This window comes from Salvelinus sp. IW2-2015, linkage group LG37 (genome assembly GCF_002910315.2).
Source record: "Salvelinus sp. IW2-2015 linkage group LG37, ASM291031v2, whole genome shotgun sequence".
NCBI classification, from domain to species: Eukaryota; Metazoa; Chordata; class Actinopteri; order Salmoniformes; family Salmonidae; genus Salvelinus; species Salvelinus sp. IW2-2015.
This window is the reverse complement of record NC_036876.1, coordinates 12,624,800-12,652,305: the sequence shown is the minus strand read 5'-3', so window position 1 is coordinate 12,652,305 and position 27,506 is coordinate 12,624,800. Positions and strand designations below refer to the sequence as shown.

At 43.1% G+C, this 27,506-nt stretch overlaps 1 protein-coding gene across 1 annotated transcript in view; it reads left to right on the top strand.

Annotated features, from left to right (window-relative positions):
• The window catches only part of LOC111960200 (neurexin-2-like), a 180,318-nt gene that overhangs the window by 151,951 nt on the left and 861 nt on the right, over window positions 1–27,506 (top strand). The gene's annotated exons all lie outside the window — the stretch shown is intronic.

Here is a 27,506-nt window from a genome sequence, read left to right as displayed (position 1 = left end):
CTGCGGGTTAATCGTACATGATCAACTCCAAACAGAAATAGAGAAGAAAAAAAACGAAAAGTGCTGCTTCCAAAATTAAATTGAAGATAAATGTACCAGAAAATAAAACATTGTGTTGCGGGATAAGTAAACGTTTCAACTTTGATAACATTCTTCCACTTTCAACTATTTCATTGTAGATAGGCTGGACTTGCAAGAGAAAACTATTTACAACAGACCCTAGATTTTCCAGGCAAACTGAAAGATTCAATATTCTGAAATGAAATGAAATGAATTAAAAGACGACGAAGCAACATAAATTAAAACTCTATCTAAACACACACTATGTATGACTTCAGATGTCTCAGGAGAGCCGAAGGACCCTTCATAGTAGTGTTAACCCCACTAGGTGCCTCCTCTCTGGGCTGTGGGCTGGCCATAGAGGGGCCTGTCAGGTCTGGAGCCCTGGAAGTTGCAGCAGGGACATTAGACCTGGTTGACGGAACAACCTACAGTTGAATAAAATCACCTGATGCTGCACATGCCCAAATGAAGGAAATCTACAGTCCTCCATCCACTCACACACCCCATAATACAGCCCATAATAACACCATGGTGATGGAGAGAACAATACACTATTTGCTGAACAGGCCCTATGACGGAAAGTAGCCTATAAGAGTAGTCTTACCTGCTCACCTTCTTCCTGTATTACATCATAGTTGGATATTTTCTTCATACATTATGGTATACTAAGGGACATTTTGTTTTGTTTCACTGACCACATGACCGTCAGCAGTTCCAGGGCCTAAGTAAACCATATATATGTGTGGCCCTAGTTAAAGTCCATAATGAAGTCCGGTGCTGAGTTTTAATCTGATGTGTGATGAGGATAATAGATAGTGATGGTGATGATTGACAACAGTCGCCTTGGTGACAGAGGGGAGGGGTGTATTGCTTGTCCCCCAGATTGATCTGCAGCCTGTCGTGTGTGTTTTGTGTGTGTGTGTGCGTGCGTGCAAGTCTGTGCGTAATGGGTGTTTGTGTGTGCACGTTACTGCGTGTGTGTGTGTGTGTGTGTGTGTGTGTGTGTGTGTGTGTGTGTGTGTGTGTGTGTGTGTGTGTGTGTGTGTGTGTGTGTGTGTGTGTGCGTGCGTGCGTGCGTGCGTGCGTGCGTGTGTGTGTGTTTTCCAGCAGGTCACGACTCATTATTGGCAGCCTCACTTAGGGAAATTGACAGAGCAGATCATACTCATTTGAAACTCCCACGTCGCCTGTCAGGGCGTAGACGCGCTGGCGGCACACAGTTACACACGTTGACAGTCACGTCGGCTTCTAAACATGGACACACGCTCACTTTCAGACTCATGCAAATAGAAGTGTGAGACAGGTGGTTAGGCAGGTGGTTTTCTCGCATGACCCCGAAGTGATAGTTCAACCTTAACAATGGTTCTTATACTTGCTCTGTCTGACAATTTAATTCCAGCTCAATTCGTCAACAAAAAAAATCTGAAAAGGTATATGCCTACTGTATAATAATTCAAACATCCCGTACTCGTTTGATAAAGATTGTCATTCAACTATAATGCTTCCATTCTCACTAGGTACTTTAAATACGCGGATGGATCAACACAATGACCAGTTGAAGAAATGACTAGACAAAGTAACATGTCAATATAGAATTCCACATTGATGGATAGAGATAGTCGTTGACTTGTTGAGCTACAACAGGTTGCCGACCCCCCTCCACCCTATTTCAGCCAATCCTCCATGTTATACACCTCGGGTCTCGCCCTTTCGCCTCCCTCCGTAATTGGTTGAACCTACGTACCCCCAATGTTGTCTTGGCTCCAATTTTCTACAATCTATCCTATTGTTTTTCATCGTCTCTTTCTTTATATATTTTTTTAAATCTTATTTAGAAATGGCCTTTAATTTAATTTGGCCCCCGAGGCATTAATCCTGAGGGCAGCCTCGTCTACGGCTGGAAATTGGATCCAGGTCAGGTTTTTACATCCTGTAATTAAGGTCACTGGCGAGCAGAGGGAGGAGGAGAAGGGTGGAGGGAGGGATGGAGGAAGGGTATAGAAAGAAGGAGGAGGAGGAGGGTGTGTGTGGGGAAGGGTGTGTGTGTGCGACTGTGTGTGTGCGTCTGCATGTATGTGAGGGCATGGCTGGGTATTGCTTGGCCAAAGGCACTTCTCTGGCTATTATCAGTACAGCCGAAGGCATGTAATTACAGACGGGCTCGAGTAGCCTGATCAAATATGGGTGAGAATTGCCGTTAACGCCAGATTTGCTCATCGTGTGCTCCTGTCTCTCTCTCTTCTCGTCTGCACACACTAAAGGGAGGGATTATACATTGGGGAGGAAGTGATGAAGACACAGATATGATGTGGAGGGAGGGAGGGAGGGGTGGAGGGAGGGAGGGAGACCCATCGGGGAATGGTTGTAACAAGACCGGAATGGCAATGAGCAATGTGGTGATGTCATCACACTCACACGGCCTAGCGCTCTTGGAATGTCATGAGGAGAGATCCACCGGGCCAAACCACATGTATTCTAATCAGATTCGGATATACAAGGGCCATACATTTCCACTCAGCTCCACATAGGAAACGTGCTTATGAAACAACAAGGAAATCTCTTCACTAACCTCTCAGGACCAACACACCAAGTGCTTTCCGTACAGGAAACATCAAAGACTGCTTTGTATGATTAAAGTGAATTCCTTCACATTTCCCTGCTATGATTGGAACGTCTCTATATTTAAAAGTAGTCCCAAATGGCACCCTGTTCCTCATAAGGTGCACTAGATTTGCATGGCTTTATAGGGTGCCATTTGGGACACAGCCATAGAGCTTGGATTGTCTCCAACATGTAGCCAGTGCAGTCAGTGGGTGCCGATTCAGATACTAAAGAGTTAAAGTCTGTTTCAACACCACAATCCATTCCATAATGTGCTCTGAAGCAGTTGAACGAAGACCCAAGATAAAATTGAAAGCTGAATGTGTCATTTTCCTGTGTGAGTATTTAATCGTCCTTTTTTAGAAAGTCTAGCTGGCGGCCTGTAATGTAATGTACAGAAATAATCACCCCTCCTACCGTCCTGAGGAATATAATATTTCTGCCTTTTAGTAAATACAAGGAAAGCTAATCTCTTTGGTGAGAGAGAGAGAGATCGAGAAAGCGAGAGAGAGATGAAGTCAGGACTGACTTAATGGAACATGTTGACACATGTATTAGAGACATCTCCTATAATTGCATAAAGGCATTAGGGTTTCAAACGGAGTGGAGAAGACACGACCAGGAGAATACTGAACATGCGTCAAAACACTCTTCTTGATTTCTTATTTTACCGGTTCCAAAAGGGTTCTTTGGCTGTCCCCATAAGAGAACCCTTTTTGGTTCCAGGTAGGCCCCTTTTTGAAGTCAGGTTGAACCCTTTTGGGTTCCATGTAGAACCCTCTGTGGAAAGGTTTCTACATGGAACCCAAACGGGGTTTTACCTGGAACCAATAAGGGATCTTCAAAGGGTTCTCCTATGGGGACAGCCGACAAGCCCTTTTAGGATCTAGATAGCACCTTTTTTGTGTTGCCCTTGATATGATATGCTGAAATAAAAACAATTCGAAACTCATTTCCGAAAATAACAGTCCAGTCCCTTAGTGAAAAGAAAATGTGACGCAGCGGATAAAACACTCCTCTTATGATGGTCAATATCTTAATGGATTGACATCTATGTCAGACATATTGCACGTTTTAAACTCTATAGTTGATTTGTTTTGTGCTGCATGCTGTACTGACAACTAAACAAACATCGAGGTTGGCATTGCGTGACCTCAAATGTGTGGTTTTATATGACACTCATCCCTTCCGTTATTACAGAGATAACACACAGCAACACCGGGTCCATGCTGTTCTCTTCAGCACCGGGATCCTATCCCTTCATCTTCAGAGTATTCCAATCTTATAGCTAACCCCTATAGCATTGCCTCCTGCTCTCCCAGGTAGGATGATCTCCCCACAGACATTTATTACCATAATGAGATGAGCATAGGTTCACAGAGACATCCTGCACCATCTTTGAACGTTAACTGTACATGGGCTTTACTTTAAATGAAAGAGGGAGATGTACGCATTTAAAGTGGTCATGAACTGTAGTGTTATGGGCTATTAATATGCTTTGATTGACTGCTATTGCATCATATAATTGCAGGTGCCTGTGATCGGGAAAATCAAGTCTGAAATGACTAACTTTTAAAGCCTTTTTAAACCTCCAATACACTACACGCTTTGAATTTCTTCTCAAATTAAGATTGTAGATCTGTATGGCAATAGGTCTACGGGCATGTGATGTTGAAAAGCAATCTTTGTTATTATTCTTTTTGTAAACCCCAATGTAATTAAATGTGGTTTATGCAAAGAAGTTGGTTAGATTTCGGTGCAAATATAATGTTGTTCTTCACAGACAATAAATGAATATAAACAAAGAAATTTGCCACAAGGTGACGTTTATCCCAATTAGTGACAGCAGACAGAATTTATTCAAAAGATTAGTACTACCTATCAAGGGACTTTTTTTTGACAGTGTGTACATTCATTAACGTAGTCATATGTTTTGTTGACAAACACAAAGATCACCTCTTTTCCCCACATACCCAATAATGATGAGAGGAAAAAGTATAATATAAATGTATATTGCTTCAACTGCATCAGGGATCGCATACAGACGTTTCAGCTGAACAGCCTTCTTCAGGTTACACTATGTATTAAATTCTGTCATTGACATATCCCTAGCTCATACAGCAGTAAACCTATGGAAAATAGAATATTCAGTATGTGGCAATATGCAAATGTCTATGGTCACAGTAGGGTTAAAATATGCATGGATTGGCAGGACTACCGAAGAGGAATATAAATTAGCATGGTAATATACAGTTTGCTAATATCAGTGGTGTAAAGTACATAAGTAAAAATACTTTAAAGTACTACTTAAGTCGTTTTTGGGGGTATCTGTACTTTACTTTACCGATAATACATTTTTGGCCGATACCGATAACCAATATTAAACATTTTAGTGGCCTTTTAAGCATTCTAGTACAGTTAAATAGTTGAAACACACACACACTGACCAAAAAGTTATTTTGTTGGCATTTACGTATGTCCCCATTACCAGTAAAACAATCAAAACGTATTTCTTTCACTTACTTGCTGAGCTTTCGTTGTTCATTTGTTCAGTCGTTTTATCCTCAAATAGGATTTCATCATACATGTCAAGCAGTGAAGTTCCAGCTCTGTCTATCCGTGGCCTCTTCTGTCGTGGGTCCTCTTAGTCGGTGTGCACTGTGACTGTCTCCGTTTCCATCTTGTCCAGCTGTGTCTAACATTTCACGTTAACCCTGTTTCTTGTCTGCATCGAAGTAGCGGTCCTTGTACCTAGCGTCGAGCACGGTGGCGACACAGTAAAGAGGCTCAGAGAGAATGCCACCGAATCGCTTCTTCACAGCCTCTAGTAGAGTTAGTAGAGTTTTAACCCCAAGGTCTGCTGGCAGTTCTGTTGAGCAGGCGTTTCAATGCCATGACACAGGGTATCATGTCTGCTGCAGACGCAGTTGACGAGCTTATTTCTCGAGTAAGTTGTTTGAATGGAGCTAGGAGTGTGTTCAAGTGCAAGTTTCAAACATGTTCTCAAATGCCATTGAAATGGCAGCAGCGGTATGAGAACCAGCACATTCTTGAGCAATGCAATACGTCTTTCCTCGGTACGAATTCCTCGAAGCCCCACTGTGATGTCAGACTCAGCATACTCATGGGGCTGACATCGCTGGTCCAAATGTCAGTCGTGAAGCTAATAGCAGTGACGCCCATAGCAAGTAACTCATGGATGTTCGTTTCAACAATACTGTGTAACTCCGGTAGAGCAACATCTTAAAAATAGTGCCTACTTGGTAGTGTGTACCGGGGCTCGATGTGCTCAACCAGTCGATGAAAGCCAACATCATCCACGACAGAGAACAGTTGATTGTCAAGGGCAATGAATTCCATTATCTTGCCGTTAATGGATTTCGCCTTTTGAGTTGTCTCGCTGAAAATGTCTCTTTCGAATGACTGCTCGACATTAACTTGTTTAGTTGTTGGACGTGTGCGCTTAGTTATTTACTGCTTTTGTTCTAAGTAGTCGCCGAACGTCTGGGGGTGATGCACTTTCAAATGAGTAATTAGGTTTGTGGTATTGAAAGATTTAACTTTTCCCCCTCAGGAAATAATAGCAGTCCAACATTGCTTATGGTCGGTTATGTTTTTTTTGCATATGGTCTTTATTTATCTTCCTTTGACATTTCTAAATAGATCCACACAGCAGACATTGTGGGCTAGGTTAGGAATGATGTGTTGCACATATTTTTCATTGCGTCATTACGTCATCTACCTACGTTATATAGGTATGCACGTCAGCTTTGACATCGGTTTTGCACATCGGCGTTAATCTAGACATCGGGCCTATGCCGATGTTGGCATTTTTAGCTAATATCGGCCGATTCCGATATACTTACCGATATATTGTGCATCCCTAACTATTTATATTTTAGACACATTTTCCCTGACAACCAAATGTACTCGTTACATTTTGAATGCCTTTGCAGGACAGGAAAATGGTCTAATTCACGCACTGATCAAGAGAACATCCCTGGTCATCCCTACCTCCTCCAATCTGGCAGACTCACTAAACACACATTTCCTTCATAAATGATTAGTGTTGGAGTGTGCCCCTGTATCCGTAAATAAAATGTAAAAAAGAAAATGGTGCTGTCTGGTTTGCTTAATATAAGGAATTTGAAATAATTTATACGTTTACTTTTTCTGTTGATACTTAAATATATTTTAGCAATTACATTTACTTTTGATACTTAAGCATATTTAAAACCAAATCATTATTGACTTTTACTCAAGTACTTTTTTACTGAGTGACTTTCACTTTTACTTGAGTCATTTTCAATTAAGGTATCTTTACTTTTACTCAAGTATGACAATTGGGTACTTGTTCCACCGCTCGCTAATCTGCTAAAATACTAACGGCTAACTTAAGTTAAGCTTGTTTTATAACACAAGTACTGCAATAAAACAGCTAAATACCACAACACGCCTAAAGTAGTTGTTGGTTTGAACAGTCATCATTCGACTGGCTCCCTCTGTGGAGAGGATCAAAGGTGCGAATGTTTAATTGATCACACGATTCATATAGTTAAGTCTTTAACATCTCATTAACACCCAGTCACCCAAAAGAATTGAACTACTTTTCAACCGAGTGTTTCTTCACCTCCTCTAGCTTCGCGTCGCAAAGTGTCTCAATAGTTTTTGCTCCTGAATAAGTCTGGAGACAGACAAAAATATTGAGGTTAAAGCCACATACACTTCTTGCATAACAAAAAAATAATTTATGTTGAATATTGTACAGTCGTGGCCAAAAGTTTGGAGAATGACACAAATATTAATTTCCACAAAGTTTGCTGCTTCAGTGTCTTTAGATATTTTTGTCAGATGTTACTATGGAATACTGAAGTATAACTACAAGCATTTCATAAGTGTCAAAGGCTTTTATTGACAATTACATGAAGTTGATGCAGAGTCAATATTTGCAGTGTTGATCCTTCTTTTTCAAGACCTCTGCAATCCGCCCTGGCATGCTGTCAATTAACTTCTGGGCCACATCCTGACTGATGGCAGCCCATTCTTGCATAATCAATGCTTGGAGCTTGTCAGAATGTGTGGGTTTTTGTTTGTCTTCCCGCCTCTTGAGGATTGACCACAAGTTCTCAATGGGATTAAGGTCTGGGGAGTTTCCTGGCCATGGACCCAAAATATCGAGGTTTTGTTCCCCAAGCCACTTAGTTATCACCTTTGCCTTATGTCAAGGTGCTCCATCATGCTGGAAAAGGCTGGTACCAAATTGTTCCTGGATGGTTGAGAGAAGTTGCTCTCGGAGTTGGTACCATTCTTTATTCATGGCTGTGGTCTTAGGCAAAATTGTGAGTGAGCCCACTCCCTTGGCTGAGAAGCAACCCCACACATGAATGGTCTCAGGATGCTTTACTGTTGGCATGACACAGGACTGATGGTAGCGCTCACCTTGTCTTCTCCGGACAAGCTTTTTTTCGGATGCCCCAAACAATCGGAAAGGGGATTCATCAGAGAAAATGACTTTACCCCAGTCCTCAGCAGTCCAATCCCTGTACCTTTTGCAGAATATCAGTCTGTCCCTGATGTTTTTCCTTGAGAGAAGTGGCTTCTTTGCTGTCCTTCTTGACACCAGGCCATCCTCCAAAAGTCTTCGCCTCACTGTGTGTGCAGATGTACTCACACCTGCCTGCTGCCATTCCTGAGCAAGCTCTGTACTGGTGGTGCCCCGATCCCACAGCTGAATCAACTTTAGTAGACGCTTTCTTGGGCACCCTGAAGCCTTCTTCACAACAATTGAACCGCTATCCTTGAAGTTCTTGATGATCCGATAAATGGTTGATTTAGGTGCAATCATACTGGCAGTAATATCCTTGCCTGTGAAGCCCTTTTTGTGCAAAGCAATGATGACGGCGTGTGTTTCCTTGCAGGTAAGCATGGTTGACAGAGGAAGAACAATGATTCCAAACACCACCCTCCTTTTGAAGCTTCCAGTCTGTTATTTGAACTCAATCAGCATGACAGAGTTATCGTCAGCCTTGTCCTCGTCAACACTCACACCTGTGTTAACGAGAGAATCACTGACATRATGTCAGCTGGTCCTTTTGTGGCAGGGCTGAAATGCAATGGAAATGTTTTTGGGGGATTCAGTTCATTTGCATGGCAAAGAGGGACTTTGCAATTATTTGCAATTCATCTGATCACTCTTCATAACATTCTGGAGTATATGCAAATTGCCATCATACAAACTGAGGCAGCAGACTTCGTGAAAATTAATATTTGTGTCATTCTCAAAACTTTTGGCCACGACTGTAGGTGTCTATTGTAGTTTTCCATTCAACTTTAAAGGAGTATTGAAACTGCACAGCTTTCTCAGGATGACTAAACTCAGCATAAAAAGAAATGTCCCTTTTTCAGGACCCTGTCTTTCAAAGATAATTCGTAAAAATCCAAATAACTTCACAGATCTTCATTGTAAAGGGTTTAACACTGTTTCCCATGCTTGTTCAATGAACCATAAACAATTAATGAACATACACCTGTGGAACGGTCGTTAAGACACTAACAGCTCACAGAAGGTAGGCAATTAAGGTCACAGTTATGAAATCTTAGGACAGGAAAGAGGCCTTTCTACTGATTCTGAAAAACACCAAAAGAAAGATGCCCAGGGTCCCTGCTCATCTGCGTCAACGTGCCTCAGGCATGCTGCAAGGAGGCATGAGGACTGCAGATGTGGCCAGGGCAATAAATTGCAATGTCCGTACTGTGAGTCGCCTAAGACAGCGCTACAGGGAGACAGGACGGACAGCTGATCATCCTCGCAGTGGCAGACCACATGTAACAACACCTGCACAGGATTGGTACATCTGAACATCACACCTGTGGGACAGGTACAGGATGGCAACAACAACGGCCCGAGTTACACCAGGAACACACAATCCCTCCATCAGTGCTCAGACTGTCCGCAATAGGCTGAGAGAGGCTGGACTGAGGGCTTGTAGGCCTGTTGTAAGGCAGGTCCTCACCAGACATCACCGGCAACAATGTTGCCTATGGGCACAAACCCACCGTCGCTGCACCAGACAGGACTGGCAAAAAGTGCTCTTAACTGACGAGTCGCGGTTTTGTCCCAACATGGGTGATGGTCGGATTCGCATTTATCGTCAAAGGAATGAGCGTTACACCGCCTGTACTCTGGAGTGAGATTGATTTGAAGGTGGAGGGTCCGGACTGAGCTTGTTGTCATTGCAGGCAATCTCAACGTTGTGCGTTACAGGGAAGACATCCTCCTCCCTCATGTGGTACCCTTCCTGCAGGCTCATCCTGACATGACCCTCCAGCATGACAATGCCACCAGCCATACTGCTCATTCTGTGCGTGTTTTGCCATGGCCAACGAAGAACCCGAATCTCAATCCCATTGAGCACGTCTGGGACCTGTTGGATCGGAGGGTGAGAGCAAGGGCCATTCCCCCCAGAAATGTCCGGGAACTTGCAGGTGCCTTGGTGGAAGAGTGGGGTAACATCTCACAGCAAGAACTGGCAAATCTGGTGCAGTCCATGAGGAGGAGATGCACTGCAGTACATAATGCAGCTGGTGGCCACATTTTGACCCCCCCTTTGTTCAGGGGCACATTCCATTTCTGTTAGTCACATGTCTCTGGAACTTGTTCAGTTTATGTCTCAGTTGTTGAATCTTGTTATAGTCATACAAATATTTACACATGTTAAGTTTGCTGAAGATTAACACAGTTGACAGTGAGAGGACATTTCTTGCTTTGTAGAGTTTATTTTCTGGGATACACATAGACACTCTGCAATCAGGGCTCCAGAGTGGCGCAATGGTATAAGGCACTGCATTTCAGTGCTAGAGGTGTCACTACAGACCCTGGTTAGATTCCAGGCTGTATCACAACAGGCTGTGACTGGGAGTTCCATAGGGCGGCGCACAATTGGCCCAGCGTCATCTGGGTTAGGGTTTGGACAGGCTAGGCCGTCATTGTAAATAAGAATTTGTTCTTAACTGACCTGCCTAGTTAAATAAAGGTTAAATAAAATTACAACATTTAAAAAATCACTCTGAAATGAGTTTCTCATCCTCTGACCTACAGTACTACTGTTTAATATGTTTGTGTCCTCCTATCACTCCGCAGAATACAGTAGTTTGAGAAAAGAAGAGTACAGCACAAACCACCCAAAACGGATGGTTAAGTCATATTGTATCTTCAATATATCATATGCTAGAGACAAGGTTTCCATTATCCACAGTGAAAGGTATCGCAGTTGAAAGACCATCTGACAAATATTGTGAATAAAACATCCCGGGGATTCGCCATGCTAGCGTCATGGGCTGAATAATACAACTGCGATCAGCCCATTCGCTAATTCAAGAATTCACAGAGGGGCCGTGGGTGCTTTTGTGCTTGCCAGAGCATACCCGCAAAGGCAATGAGGCAAACGGAATAACATTATAGCGTTTGAAAGTGGGACCCGGCGAGCAGGTAACGGAGCACAGAACCCGACCGAGTGCATAACTAATGGACGCTGCTGCAAATGTCAGTACAGAGACTGAGGGTTAGGCAGAGCAAGAGGGCTGGTTAACCCAAGATCACACAGGATATATCATTCACCAGGCCCCTGACCAAAACAAAGGCTCATTATCTGCGCTGAGTGAGGTGAACGGAGACATGAAGGAAAGGGAACGTGACATCAAACGAAGTCATCGTTACACATGGCAACGGGCTCTCGCTAGTCGTCGCGGTGACTGATTTAGTGTGGGGGGAAATAGTAGTGACATGTAGGTCTTCAGTATGTCATAATATGGGCTCAATTCAATCAAAGTGCAGTAGTTGCACAGTATTGCACATGTTATAAAAGGAAGTGACAGCACAGTGTGACAGATACTCCACCAACAATGGAAAGGAAGTGTACATGCTTCAGCCTCCACCAACACTTAGACGGGATTGGTTGAAAGGATCGTTCATGTCTGATGAATCAGGGACTTCCAGTATTGAATGTTTTGTGTGCACATTTCTCTTTAATACAATATCTGTGTGTTTGTCATCAACACATATGACTACATTAATGAATGTATACACTGTCAAAAAAAGTCCCTTGCTAGGTAGTAATAATCGTTTTGAATAAATTCCACCTTAGTACAGGTAGCAAGAGACTTTACTTCCTGTCAGAAAATTCCCCCAGCTCCATGCGGCGATAGATTTCTACAACAATGCCCCCACGAGGACTTCGAGAGAAAACAGAGGTCCTGTTTTGCTCTTCTAAACTGTGTGTGTGTGTGTGTGTGTGTGTGTGTGTGTTCTCCACGGGATACACATGTACAGCAGAATTTGTGATGGTAATATGGGATACCTCAGAGTGTGTGATGGTAATATGGGATACCCCAGAATGTGTGATGGTAATATGGTATACCTCAGAGTGTGTGACGGTAAACAAGTTGCCTCCAAGAGTGTGATGATAATATAGTGTGTATAGTAAAGTAAAGAAGACAACACCATCAACAAATCCCTGTGTTCATAAATAATTATGCTCATACCCAGAGATTGTTCTCATGAGACTGGGGTTTAAGAATGACGCGTGTGTGTGTGTGTGTGTGTGTGTGTGTGTGTGTGTGTGTGTGTTTGCGCACGTGTGGTTACATGTGTGTGTATGCGTGCTCGAGGGTGCATGTGTGTGTGCGGTTGTGTGAGTTTACTGCATGAGTTCATGGTTGCATCACCCTCCTAATAATCCAAATATGATTTCAGCACACATATTTCATGCTTCAGTTCTGCGGGCTTAAATTGAATCTCGTAATTGGCAACAGTGTTATTGCTTTAACGAGAAAACAGACCGGCGTTTCATAATCTACTTAGATTAATTGATCTGTAGGAATTTAATTCAACTGTTAATTTAATATACATTTTTCACTCTATACAACTGTGCGTACAGGCAATACGGTTTCCGTCTCCAATTAGGGTTGGAATAAGAGCTGTCACAATGGTGATCACACACACATGACCCTCCAACTACACACACACACACACACACAACACACACACACAGAACACACCACACACACACACACACACACACACAACACACACACACACACACAACAACACACACACACACACACACACCAACCACACACACACCCCCCCCCCCCCCCACAACACACACACACACACACACACACACACACACACACACACACCACACACACACCCACACACACACACACACACACACACACACACACACACACACACACACACACACACACACAACACAATCTCTCTCTAAACCAGTGGCGGCGCTCCAGTGGGTCTTGGAGGCCCACACTAATCATGCAAACCCAACCAACGTCTTAATGTAGAAGGCCCCTAATCCAATCGTCCTCTGATCTCTGTCTCAGCGCCTTTCAGCTAATGATGATGTCATCCACATCCGTCCCAGTTCCTCATGGGAAAGGGAGAGGGGGGATACCTAGTCAGTGTGTACAACTGAATGCCTTCAACTTCCGCATTTAACCCAACTCTCCTGAATCAGAGGTGCAGGGGGGGGGGGGGCTGCCTTAATCGACATCCACGTCTTCGGCGCCTGGGGAGGAGTGGGTTAACTGCCTTGGACTAGGCTTACTGCTGAGTGTTGCTCATTTCTATGTAACTGTAAAGGGACATTAATCATATGATTCAGCTCATAATCAATCAACAGTGATCAATATTTATACTTAAATGCCAATCCTACTGCTAGTGCACAATATGTTGTCAAGTTCACCACTTTGTTGAGGGTCACTAGGAGAGGTCGTCAGCTAATTAAAATCTTCTTCCCAATTGAATTGGCTGTGAGTACATCAGAAATCAGAACGTAACTATTCTGGTGTTTCCTTACCTTAGGGGTTATATGTGAACCTGACGTGTCCGTATTTGAGGCGACAGGATGCAATGTCTTCAAAACGAACCCTTAGTCTTCCTGAATATCACAATGAAATGATTGGCAATGACATCATTGAAGATGCACTTTATTAGGTAAATATACCACAGCACTGCCAGTTGTATTAATTTTACAGTGAAGAACAACGAGAATTGATATATACTATATGAAGGCATACCTATTAATAACCCAGTGTGATGGGTTTATTTGGTGCAACACTTTTCTCTGAAGCTTTAGCTCCGTTTCAATATGCGTCAGCGAGTGCAGTCAGTCAACAGAAAGTGAGTTTTATTCACAACTCTTTAAGTAACTGTTGCCAGGGTAAGGGAGGGATTTGTATGCTGTCTCGAATGGAGAGATTCTGTTTGATAAACATGCTTGGGGTTATATGCAATCAACGCATTAAACGCGCCTCCCTTACCCGACTCATCCTGTAATTCCTGCCCTGCTTCCTCTTCTTAATCATACATTCACTCTCTTCCCTGACACACACACACACACACAAACAGATGTACACACACACAAACACATGCGCGCACAGGCACACACACACACACTCGACTCTATTTTGCTTCAGGATCAACTCACTGCAATCTTAAAAGGCACTTCCTCTCTCTCTCTCGCTCTCTGTTTTCTGTCTCCATCTCGCTCTCTTTGTCTCGGTCTTCCTTCCTCCCACTCTCCGTCTCTCTCTCGCTCTCTCTCTCTCTCTCTCTCTCTCTCTGCCCTTAGAGTGTAGTCGAGGAAGCAGCATTACCACATTAGGGCATCACAAGGCATCTGCGCTGCTTTCACTGTGTTACATAAGACCACTGAGAATCACAACCATCCCAATTCACCTCACCCGTACTAATTGGTAGATTAATCAACTAATGCCAGGTATTAAGTGATCAGCTGAGTAATGTAATCAACACGCTAGGCCTCAGTCATACAACAGAACAGTGACCACAGCCCATTAGCCCAGGGCCAGGACATTAAAGGATTAAGAGCCAATCCACATTTAAAGACAACGAGCGTTCCAATCGCAAAGAGTCCATGTTAGGGCCTTGATGGGTGAAACTTTTTTAGCCCCTCACTCAGAAGCTCATTGAAAGGCAGCACTATATTGCACCCCAGAGGACTCTTCAGAGTGCCCTTCATAGAGAAGAAGTAGTATTGTGATTTTTCTCTTCCTCAAACGTTTCTCTCCCTTTTGTTCCCCCTTTTTTTCTCTCCCTTTGTCTCATTTTCTCAAACTTTCTGTTTTTCTCTGTTTTCTCTCTCCTTTGGCTCTCTTTTCTGTCATTTTCTCTCCGCTGCCGACACTCCCTCTTAATGGGCTGTTTTGGTTAATTAACCAGACATGGCTAACAAGTGTCTCCAGGCATATCTCAGCGTCCGTTACAGAGCTCTGATCGCCTCAATCAGTTGCATCCGAAACAACAATTAAAAAGAGAGGAAGAGGAACAACAATGGGGAGATGAATCCAATGGAACAAATGATCAAATCTGTAGTTTAAAACAGAATCCACGTGTTTGGGGGCGAGAGGATTATTCTGCATCGTGGAATGAAATATTGAATAGCCGATTCAAATATTCTAGGATTGAGAAAACGGAATAGGAGTTCAGGGATGAATCGTGTGGTCTGATTATTGGTGTTACATTGCATCCTGTCTGCTGTGAATGATGTATCCATAGGCTGAAGTGACTCAAATGAGTTAAAATTAACATTCAACGTTCTGTGAAGTATACTTACACAAACGGCGCACACCAAAAGTAGATAGCTGATGTTACACGGATGGGTATGTTCTGATGAACGTATACTCTCCATTAAAATACTAATACGTGGATGATGTAAGAGGGTAAAATATCCTTATATTTGAAGACATACACATACTGTACTTTAATATCAGAGCTTGGTTAAATGTTGTGAGCTAGATGTAGGCCTACAACACATTTATTTGTCAATTTGATTATTTATGTACATATGTTCTTAGTTGTAATATTTCCTCAGGGAAAGCAAACGATCTGTGTTTTGTGAGCCCCCATGTAGCAGCTGACAGACCCAGCACAACAAATTCTATCGTTGCAGGCCAAAATTAGGGACACAGATAGCATTTTGATTTTTTTTTAAAAATCAAATAATGTTTAATGAAATCAACAATCAAAACGGGACTATTTGTCAATGACATATCTCAGATCTGCCGACTACAAGAGTGTCTCATTATTGGAGAAGAGAGGCTGTCATCAGACCTAAACAACCCAGACACATCATCAGCTTCAAGACTTCTGATTGGCTGTGCAATGGAAGCATTTTTAACTGCCACTAGCCACCACTGTATGTTGCCGAAATTATATGTGATTGTTTGAGTATTTTATCGCTGTGTGTGTGTGTGTGCATGTGTGTGTGAGTGCCCGTTTGAGGAATGAGTGTGTTTAGAAGTGTGTGTGTGTTGTTTGTGTGTGTGTGTGTGTGTGTGTGTTGTGTGTGGTGTGGTGTGTGTGGTTGTGTTGTGTGTGTGGTGGGTGTGTGTGTGTGTGTGGTGGTGTGTGTGCGTCGCCGTGTGTGTCACCACTTATGTGTTTATGACTCCAGAGAGGTATGGCTGACGGGTGCAACGGGGATTTGGTGAATCAAGAGGCTGCAGTCTCAGCATTGACCTGGGATTAGACAGGGAAGCTTGGGCAAGGAGGGAGGCATGCAGGGTGGGAGGAAGGGAGAGAGGTGAGGTGCACAAGGAGCAGAGTGATCAGTGGGTGAATGCTGGTGAAACGCAGGGAGTAGTGGTGGGACACGATTAGTCTCAAACCAGACCCTAGGCAATCTGTAGCATTTGAAAATTGTGGGGGCAACGCGGATGTCTAGAGAGACTAGGTCACAATCACAGACAGGGAAACAGAGAGTCAAGGTCATTACTAGCAACACACACGCTCATGCAGAGATACACACACACACATAGACCCACAGCCCCTATCTTATCAAGGCTACGTGTATGTAACACTGCGACGTGACATATTTTGCTTTGAAACACCAACCTACAGTTGTTGTGTTAGACACTAACATGAACTTCTAATAGCAGTGTGTAACACACACTGAGTATTATAAAACATTAAGAGCACTGCTCTTTCCATTAAATAAAACTGACCAGGTGAATCAGTGAAAGCTTTGAACCCTTATTGATGTCACTTGTTATATCCCTCAATTGCAGTGTAGGATTAAACTTTCTTACGGTGGATTCCCGTTAATGGATCGATATGACAACAGCCAGTGAAAGTGCAGGGCACGAAATTCAAAACAACGAAACTCATATTAAAATTCCTCAGACATGCAAGTTATTTTACACCATTTTAAGATAAACTTGTTGTAATCCCACTACAGTGTCCGATTTTCAAAAAAGCTTTACGACGAAAGCCCAACATATCATTATGTTAGGTCCAGTACCTAGTCACAGAAAAACACAGCCATTTTTCCAGCCAAAGAGAGGAGTCACAAAAAGCAGAAATAGAGATACAATTAATCACTAACCTTTGATGATCTTCATCAGATGACACTCATAGGACTTCATGTTACACAATACACATATGTTTTGTTCGATAAAGTTCATATATTATATCCAAAATCTCAGTTTACATTGGGCGTTATGTTCAGTAATGTTTTGCCGCCAAAACGTCCGGTGATTTTGCAGAGAGCCAATCAATTTACAGAAATACTCATAATAAACATTGTTAAAGATACAAGTATTATACATGAACTTTAGATAAACGCTCCTTAAACTTCTTGAGGATAGGGTGCAGAGTTTTCACTTAGGGAAAAATAGCGTGCGCAATTTCAACTTCGTGCTACTCATCCCAGAATATAAGATATGCATATTATTAGTAGATTTGGATAGAAAACACTCTGAAGTTTCTAAAACATGTTTGAATCATATCTGTAAGTTAACAGAACTTATATAGCAGTCAAACCTGAGGACTAACTTTTTTATTGTTTAAGTTCCTGTATGTTCAATGGGTATTCTATGCAAACCAGAATTCTAATCACTCTCCACGCAGTTTCTACTGCTTCCACTGGATGTCGCCATGTATGGGAAAAAGGTTAAGGTTTTTCATTAGTAAATGAGAAAGATATTGACCCAGATGTCGTGTGTTTATGTTTGAGAGTTGAGCAAGACTTGAAAAAGTACCGTGAGTTTGTTGACATCCTGTTATTGCAAACAGATTGACCCGTCTTCAATTTGATCGATTATTAACGTGTTACAATACCTTAATTGTATTACAAAAGTACTTTGAAATGTTTTGGCAAAGTTTAGAGGTAATTTTTTAGATATTTTGTCGTGATTTTGCGCAATTGAAGGCTGTTTTTTCCTGGTACAACGGCGCCAATAAATGGACAACTTGGATATATATGGACGGAATTAATCGAAACAAAGCGACCATTTGTGATGTTTATGGGACATATTGGAGTGCCAACAAAAGAATCTCGTCAAAGGTAATGCATGTTTTATATTTTATTTCTGCGTTTTGAGTAGCGCCGGCATGGTTGAAATATGCTACACTCTCTTTGTTGACATTGTGCTATCATCAGATAATAGCATCTTATGCTTTCGCCGAAAAGCCTTTTTGAAATCTGACATGTTGGCTGGATTCACAACGAGTGTAGCTTTAATTTGGTATCTTATATGTGTAATTTAATAAAGTTTGATTTTATAGATTTTTTTTTTTAATCTGGCGCTCTACATTTTAACAGGCTGTTGGGACTCAAGCGTCCCGCGATCCCAGAGAGGTTAATGCAACCGCTGTGTCAGATTTCCAAAAAACTTTACGGAAAAAGCACACCATGCTATAATCTGAGTACAGCGCTCAGAGCCCAAACAAGCCATGAAGATATCCGCCATGTTGTGGAGTCAACAGATGTCAGAATAGCATTATAAATATTCACTTACCTTTGATGATCTTCATCAGGAATCCCAGTTCGACAATAAATGTTTGATTTGTTCCATAAAGTCCATCATTTATGTCCAAATACCTCCTTTTTGTTCGCACGTTCAGTACACAATCCAAACTCGCGACGCGCGGGCAAGTCCATGCAAAAGTTCAGACAAAAGTCATAATACAGTTCGTAGAAACATTTCAAACGAAGTATAGAATCAAAACTTTAGGATGTTTTTAACATAAATCTTCAATAATGTTCCAACCGGAGAATTATTTTGTCTTCAGAAATGCAATGGTACGCAAGCTAACTCTCTCACATGAACGCGCATGGTCAGCTCATGGCACTCTGCCAGACCACTGACTCAAAGAGCCCTCATTCCCCCCTCCTTCAGAGTAGAAGCATCAAACAAGGTTCTAAAGACTGTTGACATCTAGTGGAAGCCGTAGGAAGTGCAATATGACCAATATCCCACTGTTTATTTGATAAGTGATTAGTTGAAAACCTACAAACCTCAGATTTCCCACTTTCTGGTTGGATTTTTTCTCAGGTTTTTGCCTGCCATATGAGTTCTGTTATACTCACAGACATCATTCAAACAGTTTTAGAAACTTCAGAGTGTTTTCTAATATGCATATATTAGCAACTGGGCCTGAGTAGCAGGCAGTTTACTCTGGGCACCTTATTCATCCAAGCTACTCAATACTACCCCCAGCCATAAGAAGTTTAAAGAAGGATTTTTAAGCTTCGAGACAGTTGAGACGTGGATTGTGCATGTGTGCCATTCAGAGGATGAATGAGTAAGACAAAATATTTAAGTGCCTTTGAACAGGGTATGGTAGTAGGTGCCAGGCACACCGGTTAGTGTTAAGCACTTCAACTCTGCTGGGTTTTTCACGCTCAACAGTTTCCCGTGTGTATCAAGAATGGTCCACCACCTGTATGACATCCCACATCTGTGAGAAGCATTGAAGTCAACATGGGCCAGCATCCCTGTGGAATGCTTTCAACACCTTGTGGAGTCCACGCCTGACGAACTGAGGCTGTTCTGAGGGCAAAAGGAGGTACAACTCCAATATTAGGAAGGTGTTCCAAATGTTTTGTACACTCAGTGTATTCTATTCATACCAACATTCAACACATTGTATACTACATTTACTAAGGGCGGCAGGTAGCCTAGCGTTTAACCCTTGTGTAGTCTTAACATTCTGTATACTCCCCTTGTCCTAAGGGTCAAAAAACCCGCCTTTACTAAAAAAAGCAGCTTAATTAAATTTTAAACCCCAAATCTATCTTGCATGAAGAAACAACCTGTCAATCATCAAACGTTGTGAATATCTGGGTTTTCCCTCTTCACAATGCAGAAAGGCTGCGGACACCACTCGTTTTTATTACAACACACCTGTCATTGTTTTCTTTACTAAAGTAGAGGTTTATTATTATTATTATTTTGCTAAAGGTACTGCATAGGTGTAAACATAAAAAAAATTGCAAGAGATTGCACTTGTATAGCCTAAGAAAATAGCAGAAATGTGCAGAAAGTAGATTTGAATGCATTTTATTGAAGGGAAACAATGACAGTCTTAAACTTTTTTGGCAACATAGTGATACATTCTTATATACTATACAATGAGGATTTCAACTACAAAATACTAGTCTATTCCCATTTTTATTTTACCATTGTCCCCACCCACAAGGTGTATAAACAACAACAATAAATACGAATAAAATAAGATAATAGATACAAAACAAAAAAGTGAAGAACATAAATCAATCAACTCTAATTAGCACATGTAGGACAGTATGCAAGTGTGTGCATGGACTATGCAGATGTATTTATCACAAGTGCAGCACATAGTATTTGTTTTACAGTCCTTCTTTGGGGAGCAGAATTGGCATCTTCTCCTCTTGCCAGCCCCAGCTGCAGCCTCAGGTGGATCAGGACAAGATTCAGACCCCTGAACAGCTTTCACAAGCGCTGTGGAGGCTGCTGTGCAGGGGAGGCGCTCCCTTCTTTGATTGTGTGGGGTCACAAGTGCCTTTCCCAGCTGCTCCAGGAACACCCTCCTCTTGTTCTGCTTATCAGGCATCCAGGTAGGGTTGAACTTGTTCCATATCACAAAGGCATTGTATGAGGACACAATGATGTTATGGAAGATGACCAGGGGCCAGCGGGCAGTCATCCTCCTGCAACTGAAAGTTGTCCACCCCTCCTTTGTAGTGGTTGTAGTCCAGGATGATGGCTGGCTTCCTGTCCTCACGATCACTGATCTCAGCCATTTTGTGCAGTGTGCTCAGGAGGACCACATTCTTGTTCCTCTTTGGGAGGTAAGAAACTAGAGTGGTGGTGGGGGTGAAGGAAAACTTTGATGAGAAGGCCTCTCTCCCCCTTGTTGCGAGGAGTGCAGGCGGGTGTGCGTGTGCGTGAGCGTGTGCACGTGTGTTTGTCTTTGTGGTGTGTAAATGATTTTATATCTTCCAGGTCAAAAATGACCCTAAGACAATCTTTGTACCCTGGTGGTTTACAGCTTTCATGGAAATATCAACCGAGGCGATGTTTCACTTTTTCTAATTGTTGGGGTCACTCTAGGAAAATTCCTAAAATTTGAAGTTGAAAAAATATCATTTAGGGGATTTTCTCTGCTGTTAAACATAGTGGCGGATCATTTTTGACCCTTAAGACAACACAAGGGTTAAGAGTATTGGGCCAATAACTGAAAGGTCACTGGTTTGAATGCTTGAGCCAGCAAGGTGTAATAATCTGCTGTTCTGGCCTTGTGCAAGGCAGTTAACCCGCAACAACAAATGATCCCCAGTTACTGATGACATGAAGAGGGAGGTTGGGTTCAATGTGGAAGACACATTTTGGTTGAATGCATTCAGTTGTGCAACTGACTAGGTATCCCCTTTCCCTATAGGTTTAATTAGGGAAGGCTAGAGTGCATACCTTCCAACACAATGCTTGTAGCAGTATAACAGAATGCCAGGGGCAGTATAGCAGAATGCCAGGGGCAGTATAAACATGTGTTTACCAGCAGCCTCGGTTGTATTCATTACAAGTTTTTCTCTGAATATAGAATTTGGCTGATAATAGATCTTAAGTGTCTATGGCTGGAATGTTTTGGTGGAAGTCAGTGGGTATCTATCCAGACTGGCATATGGGCTAACCTGACTGGAGCTCCCGTGTCCCCAGGATATAGCCGAAGAAAGGGGAGAGCACGCACGGACTCATGCACGGACGGACATGCACGCATACAAGAATGCGCCTCCAATTTCCACTTACTGTACAAACAGGAAGACATACAGACAACCTTTTGCCTCTCTATTCCTCCAGATATTTTGGTATTTTGTGGTATTTTATTAGGATCCCTGTTAGCTGTTGCGAAAGCAGCAGCTACTCTTCCTGGGGTCCACACAACATGAAACATGACATAATAAAAAACATTAAATTGACAAGAACAGCTCAAGGAGAGAAATATATAGACTTTCTCTCAACTGCACTTGAAGTTGTTGCACAAAAAAACGATCCAATTTGTGTCACAGAAAGCCCTCATACAGAGACTTGAAAGCCCTCATACACAGACTAAAAAGCTATGTGAAAGTGTTATTCTCAACAGTTTATTACACCAGTTGGTAAGCTGGCCATCTTCTAATTTGGCTCGGGGTAGGGTGAAGTTACCCCTCTACGCTGATCTTGGGTAATTTTTGCATTTTCGTTACTAATGGTTAAGGTTAGGATTTGGGGAGGGGAAGCTGATCCTAGATCACTGTTCTGACTCTGTTTGGAGGTCTGTAGTTCCTTGTGCCAAACCACACCTCAAAATACTATAGGTTCCGGTTCTGGAATCCAGACGCCCAACTGCCTGTCACTGATACCAGGCAACAAGGTCCCCTCCCTCCCTCTTTCTCTCTCTCTCTCCCCCTCCCTCTCCTCTCCTCCTTCTCCCAGATACAACAGAGCAGATGTTGGAAAACAAGGGTGATCAAATCCAATTTTATTTGTCACATTTGCCGAATACAGCAGGTGTAGACCTTAACGTGAAATGCTTACTTACAAGACCTTAACCAACAGTGCTGTTCAAATAGAGTTAAGAAAGTATTTACTAAATAAACAAAAGTCATTTTAAAAATAAAATGTAACAATAAAATGACATAACAATAACAAGGCTATATACAGGGGGTACCGGTATCAAGTCAATGTGCGGGGTACCGGTTACTCGAGGTAATTTGTAAGTAGGGGTAAAGTGACTATGCATAGATAATAAACAGCAAATAGCAGCAGTGTAAAAAATAAAGGATGGGGGTCAATGTAAATAGTCCAGGTGGCCATTTGATTAATTATTCAGCAGTCTTATAGCTTGGGGGTAGAAGCTGTTAAGAAGCCTTTTGGACCTAGACTTGACGCTCCGGTACCGCTTGCCGTGCGGTAGCATAGAGAACAGTCTATGACTTGGGTGACTGGAGTATTTACAATTTTTGACACTGCCTAGTATATGGGTCTTGGATGGAAGGAAGCTTGGCCCCAGTAATGTATTGGGCCGTATTAGTGCCTTGCGGTCGGATGCCGAACAGTTGCCATACCAGGTGATGATGCAACTGTTCAGGATGCTCTCGATGGTGCAGCTGTAGAACTTTTTGAGGATCTGGAGACCCATGCCAAATCTTTTCAGTCTCCCGAGGGGGAAAAGATGTTGTCGTGCCCTCTTCACAACTGACTTGGTGTGTTTGGACCATGATAGTGTGTTGGTGATGTGGACACCAAGGAACTTAACTCAACCCCCTCCACTACAGCCCGTCAATCATAATGGGGGCCTGTTCGGCGCCCCTTTTCCTGTTGTCCACAATCTTCTCCTTTCTCTTGCTCACATTGAGGGAGAGGTTGTTGCCCTGGCACCACACTTCCAGGTCTCTGACTTCCTCCCTATAGGCTGTCTCATCGTTGTCGGTGATCAGGCCTACCACTGTTGTGTCGTCAGCAAACTTAAGGATGGTGTTGGAGACGTACTTGACCACGCAGTCGTGGGTGAACAGGGGCACAGAAGGGGACTAAGCATGCACCCCTGAGGAGCCCCAGTTTTGAGGATCAGTGTGGCAGATGTGTTGTACTCTTACCACCTGGGGTCAGCCCGTCAGGAAGTCCAGGATCCAGTTGCAGAGGGAGGTGTTTAGTCCCAGGGTCCTTAGCTTAGTGATGAGCTTTGTGGACACTATGTTGTTGAACGCTGAGCTGTAGTCAATGAACAGCATTCTCATATAGATGTTCCTTTTGTCCAGGTGGGAAAGGGTAAGTTTTAGTGTGATTGAGATTGCGTCACCTGTGGATCTGTTTGGGCGGTATGCAAATGGATTGGGTCTAGGGTTTCCGCGATGATGGTGTTGATGTGAGCCATGACCAGCCTTTCAAAGCACTTTCAAAGCACTTCCTGACTACCGACGTGAGTGCTACGAGGTGGTAGTCATTTAGGTAGGTTACCTTCGCATTTTTGGGCACAGGGACTACGGTGGTCTGCTTGAAGCATGTAGTTATTACAGAATCAGTCAGGGAGAGGTTGAAAATGTCATTGAAATAATTTGCCAGTTGGTATGCGCATGTTCTGAGTACACCCTGGTAATCCGTTAGACCCAGCGGTCTTGTGAATGTTGACCTGTTTAAAGGTCTTGCTCACATCGGCTAAGGAGAGCGTGATCACACAGTCGTCCGGAACAGCTGGTGCTCTCATGAATGCTTCAGTGTTGCTTGCCTTGAAGCGAGCATGAAAGGCATTTAGCTCGTCTGGTAGGCTAGCATCACTGGGCAGCTTGTGGCTGGGTTTCCCTTTGTAGTCCATTATAGTTTGCAAGCCCTACCACATCCGACGAGCGTCAGAGCCGTGGAGTAGTAGGATTCAATCTTAGTCCTGTATTGACACTTTGCCTGTTTGATGGTTCATCCGAGGGCATAGCAGGATTTCTTGTAAGCATCCGGATTAGTGTCCCGCTCCTTGAAAGCTCCGCTCTGTGCGGGTGTTGCCTGTAAGCCATGACTTCCGGTTTGGATATGTCTGTATGGTCACTGTGGGGACGACATCGTCGATGCACTTATTGATGAAGCTGGTGACTGAGGTGGTATACTCCTCAATGCCATTGGATTAATTCTAGAACATCCAGTCTGTGCTAGCAAAACAGTCCTGTAGCGTACCATCCACGTAATCTGACCACATCCGTATTGAGTGAGTCACTGGTACTTCCTGCTTTAGATTTTTCTTGTAAGTAGGAATCGGGAGGATAGAATTATAGTCAGATTTGCCAAATGGAGGGCAAGGGGGAGCTTTGTATGCGTCTATGTGTGTGGAGTAAAGGTGGTCTAGATTTATTTCCTCTGGTTGCACATTTGACATACTGGAAGAAATGAGGTAAAACGAATGTAAGTTTACCTGCATTAATGTCCCCAGCCACTAGGAGTGCCGCTTCTGGATGAGCATTTTCTTGTTTGCTTATGGCCTTATGCAACTTGTTGAGGTCTTACTGCCAGCATCGGTTTGTGGTGGTAAATAGACGGCTACGAATAATATTGATGAGAACACTCTAGGTAGATAGTGTGGTCTACAACTTATCATGAGGTACTCCCGAGTGGCACAGCTGCCTAAGGCACTGCATCGGGAGTCCCATAGGGTGGCGCACAATTGGTCCAGTGTCGTCCGGGTAACGGTTTGGCCGGGGTAGGCCGTCATTGTAAATAAGAATTTGTTCTTAACTGACTTGCATAGTTAAATAAATAAAAATAAAAGTTGAGCAATACCTCAAGACTTCTTTAATATTAGACTTTGCGCACCAGCTGATATTAACAAATAGACACACACCCCACCCCGCCCCTCGTCTTACCAGCCGTAGCTGCTCTGTCATGCCAATGCACGGAAAACCCAGCCAGCTCTATATTATCTGTGTCGTCGTTCAGCCACGATTTGGTGAAACATTAGATGTTATTTTTTAATTTCCCTTTGGTAGGATAGTCTCGACCGCATATCATCAAGTTTGTTTTCCGGTGATTGCACGTTGGCCAGTAGAACTGATGGTACTGGCAATTTACTCACTGGCCTCCGAATCCTCACAAGGCACAAAGGTGTGGCATCAAATATAACAGTTACATTATTACATAGCCACTATATCAGTTTGGGGCGAGGGGGGAGAAAGGAGGTTGACTTTGACGTCGCCTCATTTTCTCAATATTTTCCCTCACTCCCAAAGCAAGATATGGATCGTGACATGCCTTTGAGGTGTGTTACTGTCAATCACTATTTCAGCTTCAGCTAACTGAACAGCTGCTTTGTACTTAGTAGTTCACTAACTTAGGATGTGATGCGTGATCTTATCACGACAGAGACAGGGCAGATGGATCATAACTTTTCAAGGGTAAAAAGTCTGAAACGGTACCCTATTCACTATATCGTGTACTACTTCTGACCAGGACCCATAGGAAATAGGCTACAATGTTGGACACAGCCAGACGTTCTCCTAACCAGAAGCTAAAATTGTGTAAGAAAGTGTAAACAACGATTCCAACAATTCCAGTAAATGCATCTGTACCTACGGTGGTGCTCTTATTGACCCTTCCAATAAAATACGTTCTCTCATACTCTTTCGACTTAAGCACCATCAAACATTTACAACTCTCTCGGGTCATTACAAAGAAACTAAACAATTACGCCCCATCAATATTGTACACAGCTTGTTAATTACAGAGTCCTAATACGAGTCGGAATCACACCACTATTCTACAGTAGCTCTCTCCCTCAGTCTGTCAGCAAGCTAGAGCTAACCCAGAATTATCAGTAGCAGGGTAGGCCTGTCATGTCTCCCTGTGTTCGTCAAGCTTCGTTAGTACAACACAAATTGAGGCAAAACTCCACACAGAGGGAGAGTCCGACCTGAGAAAAAAGGCAACATCAAATTGACGGACAAGATGTTGCCCGTCCATTAGTATTCCCCATGCTCAGATATTGACTGACTCCCTCAGTCCTTCCCCTCCAGGCGAGTGTTGTAAGCGGTACCCAACAGTGATTGACCTGCTCCTCTCTCCGAATCGCGCTTTAAGGGGAGAGCTTGGTTCATTAGTGAAGGATACATGATGTGTGTTAGAGGATAATTGGACATTGTTTGCATGACTTTTTCATGCGTATTCCTCTCCCTCTGTGGGTGGTATGACTGGAGGTTTTGAATCTAAAATCCTGTGTGGTGGACAAGGAAAAAGGGTAAAAATGGGATTGAGATAAATTGACATTGCGATTACTGGGGAAAAGACAACTGTTTTGAAGACGAAATGTAGTGTTTAATAACTGCCCATAATTCAATTGCTCATACGGTTTTCTATACCGTATGTCTTTGTCCCTGAGATACCCAACTCAACCCTTCTTAGTTTCCTCCACAAAAACGCATATCACCCCACCACACGCATAGCAATCACACTCACAATTCCCCCTCGTCTCTAATTCCCTTTCCCTCTCTACAGCGCTACTCCCATAGAGAATGATAGAGGCCTCTAGTGACTAAAGGCTGTTTTAGCGTGGGCAGCGCCATTGAGGGCTGCCACCATTTTAATGTAGTCAACTGGGTGGGACTTCCTACTTCATTGGCTGATCTTCCTGGTGACCCTGTTGGAGTCAAGTCCAACCGGGACGTCAGGAGGGATCAGCCAATCGTGAAGAAAACACACTACTTTAAAATTGAGATAGCCTTAATGGCGCTGCCCATGCTGTCACAGATACCATAATGGCACAGATGATGAGGCCTTTTTTCATCTCTATGGCTACTCCTCACAGGAGGCCATACCCCAAGTTAATTTCCTCCCTCCCTGAATCCCATTTAATAGACTTTCAGAGTGAAGCAGTCATTCCCCGTTAGCGGTTAGCGGTTAGCAGGGTGATGTACTGTACTGTATGTCCTGTGTTTTGTTAGCTCTGCCTGGGTCTAAGCGCTGCTTGGCTGCCTGCAGGGCCTATGGTCGTCAGTTCCTCAGCTATCAAAGAGACAGTTACCAAACAG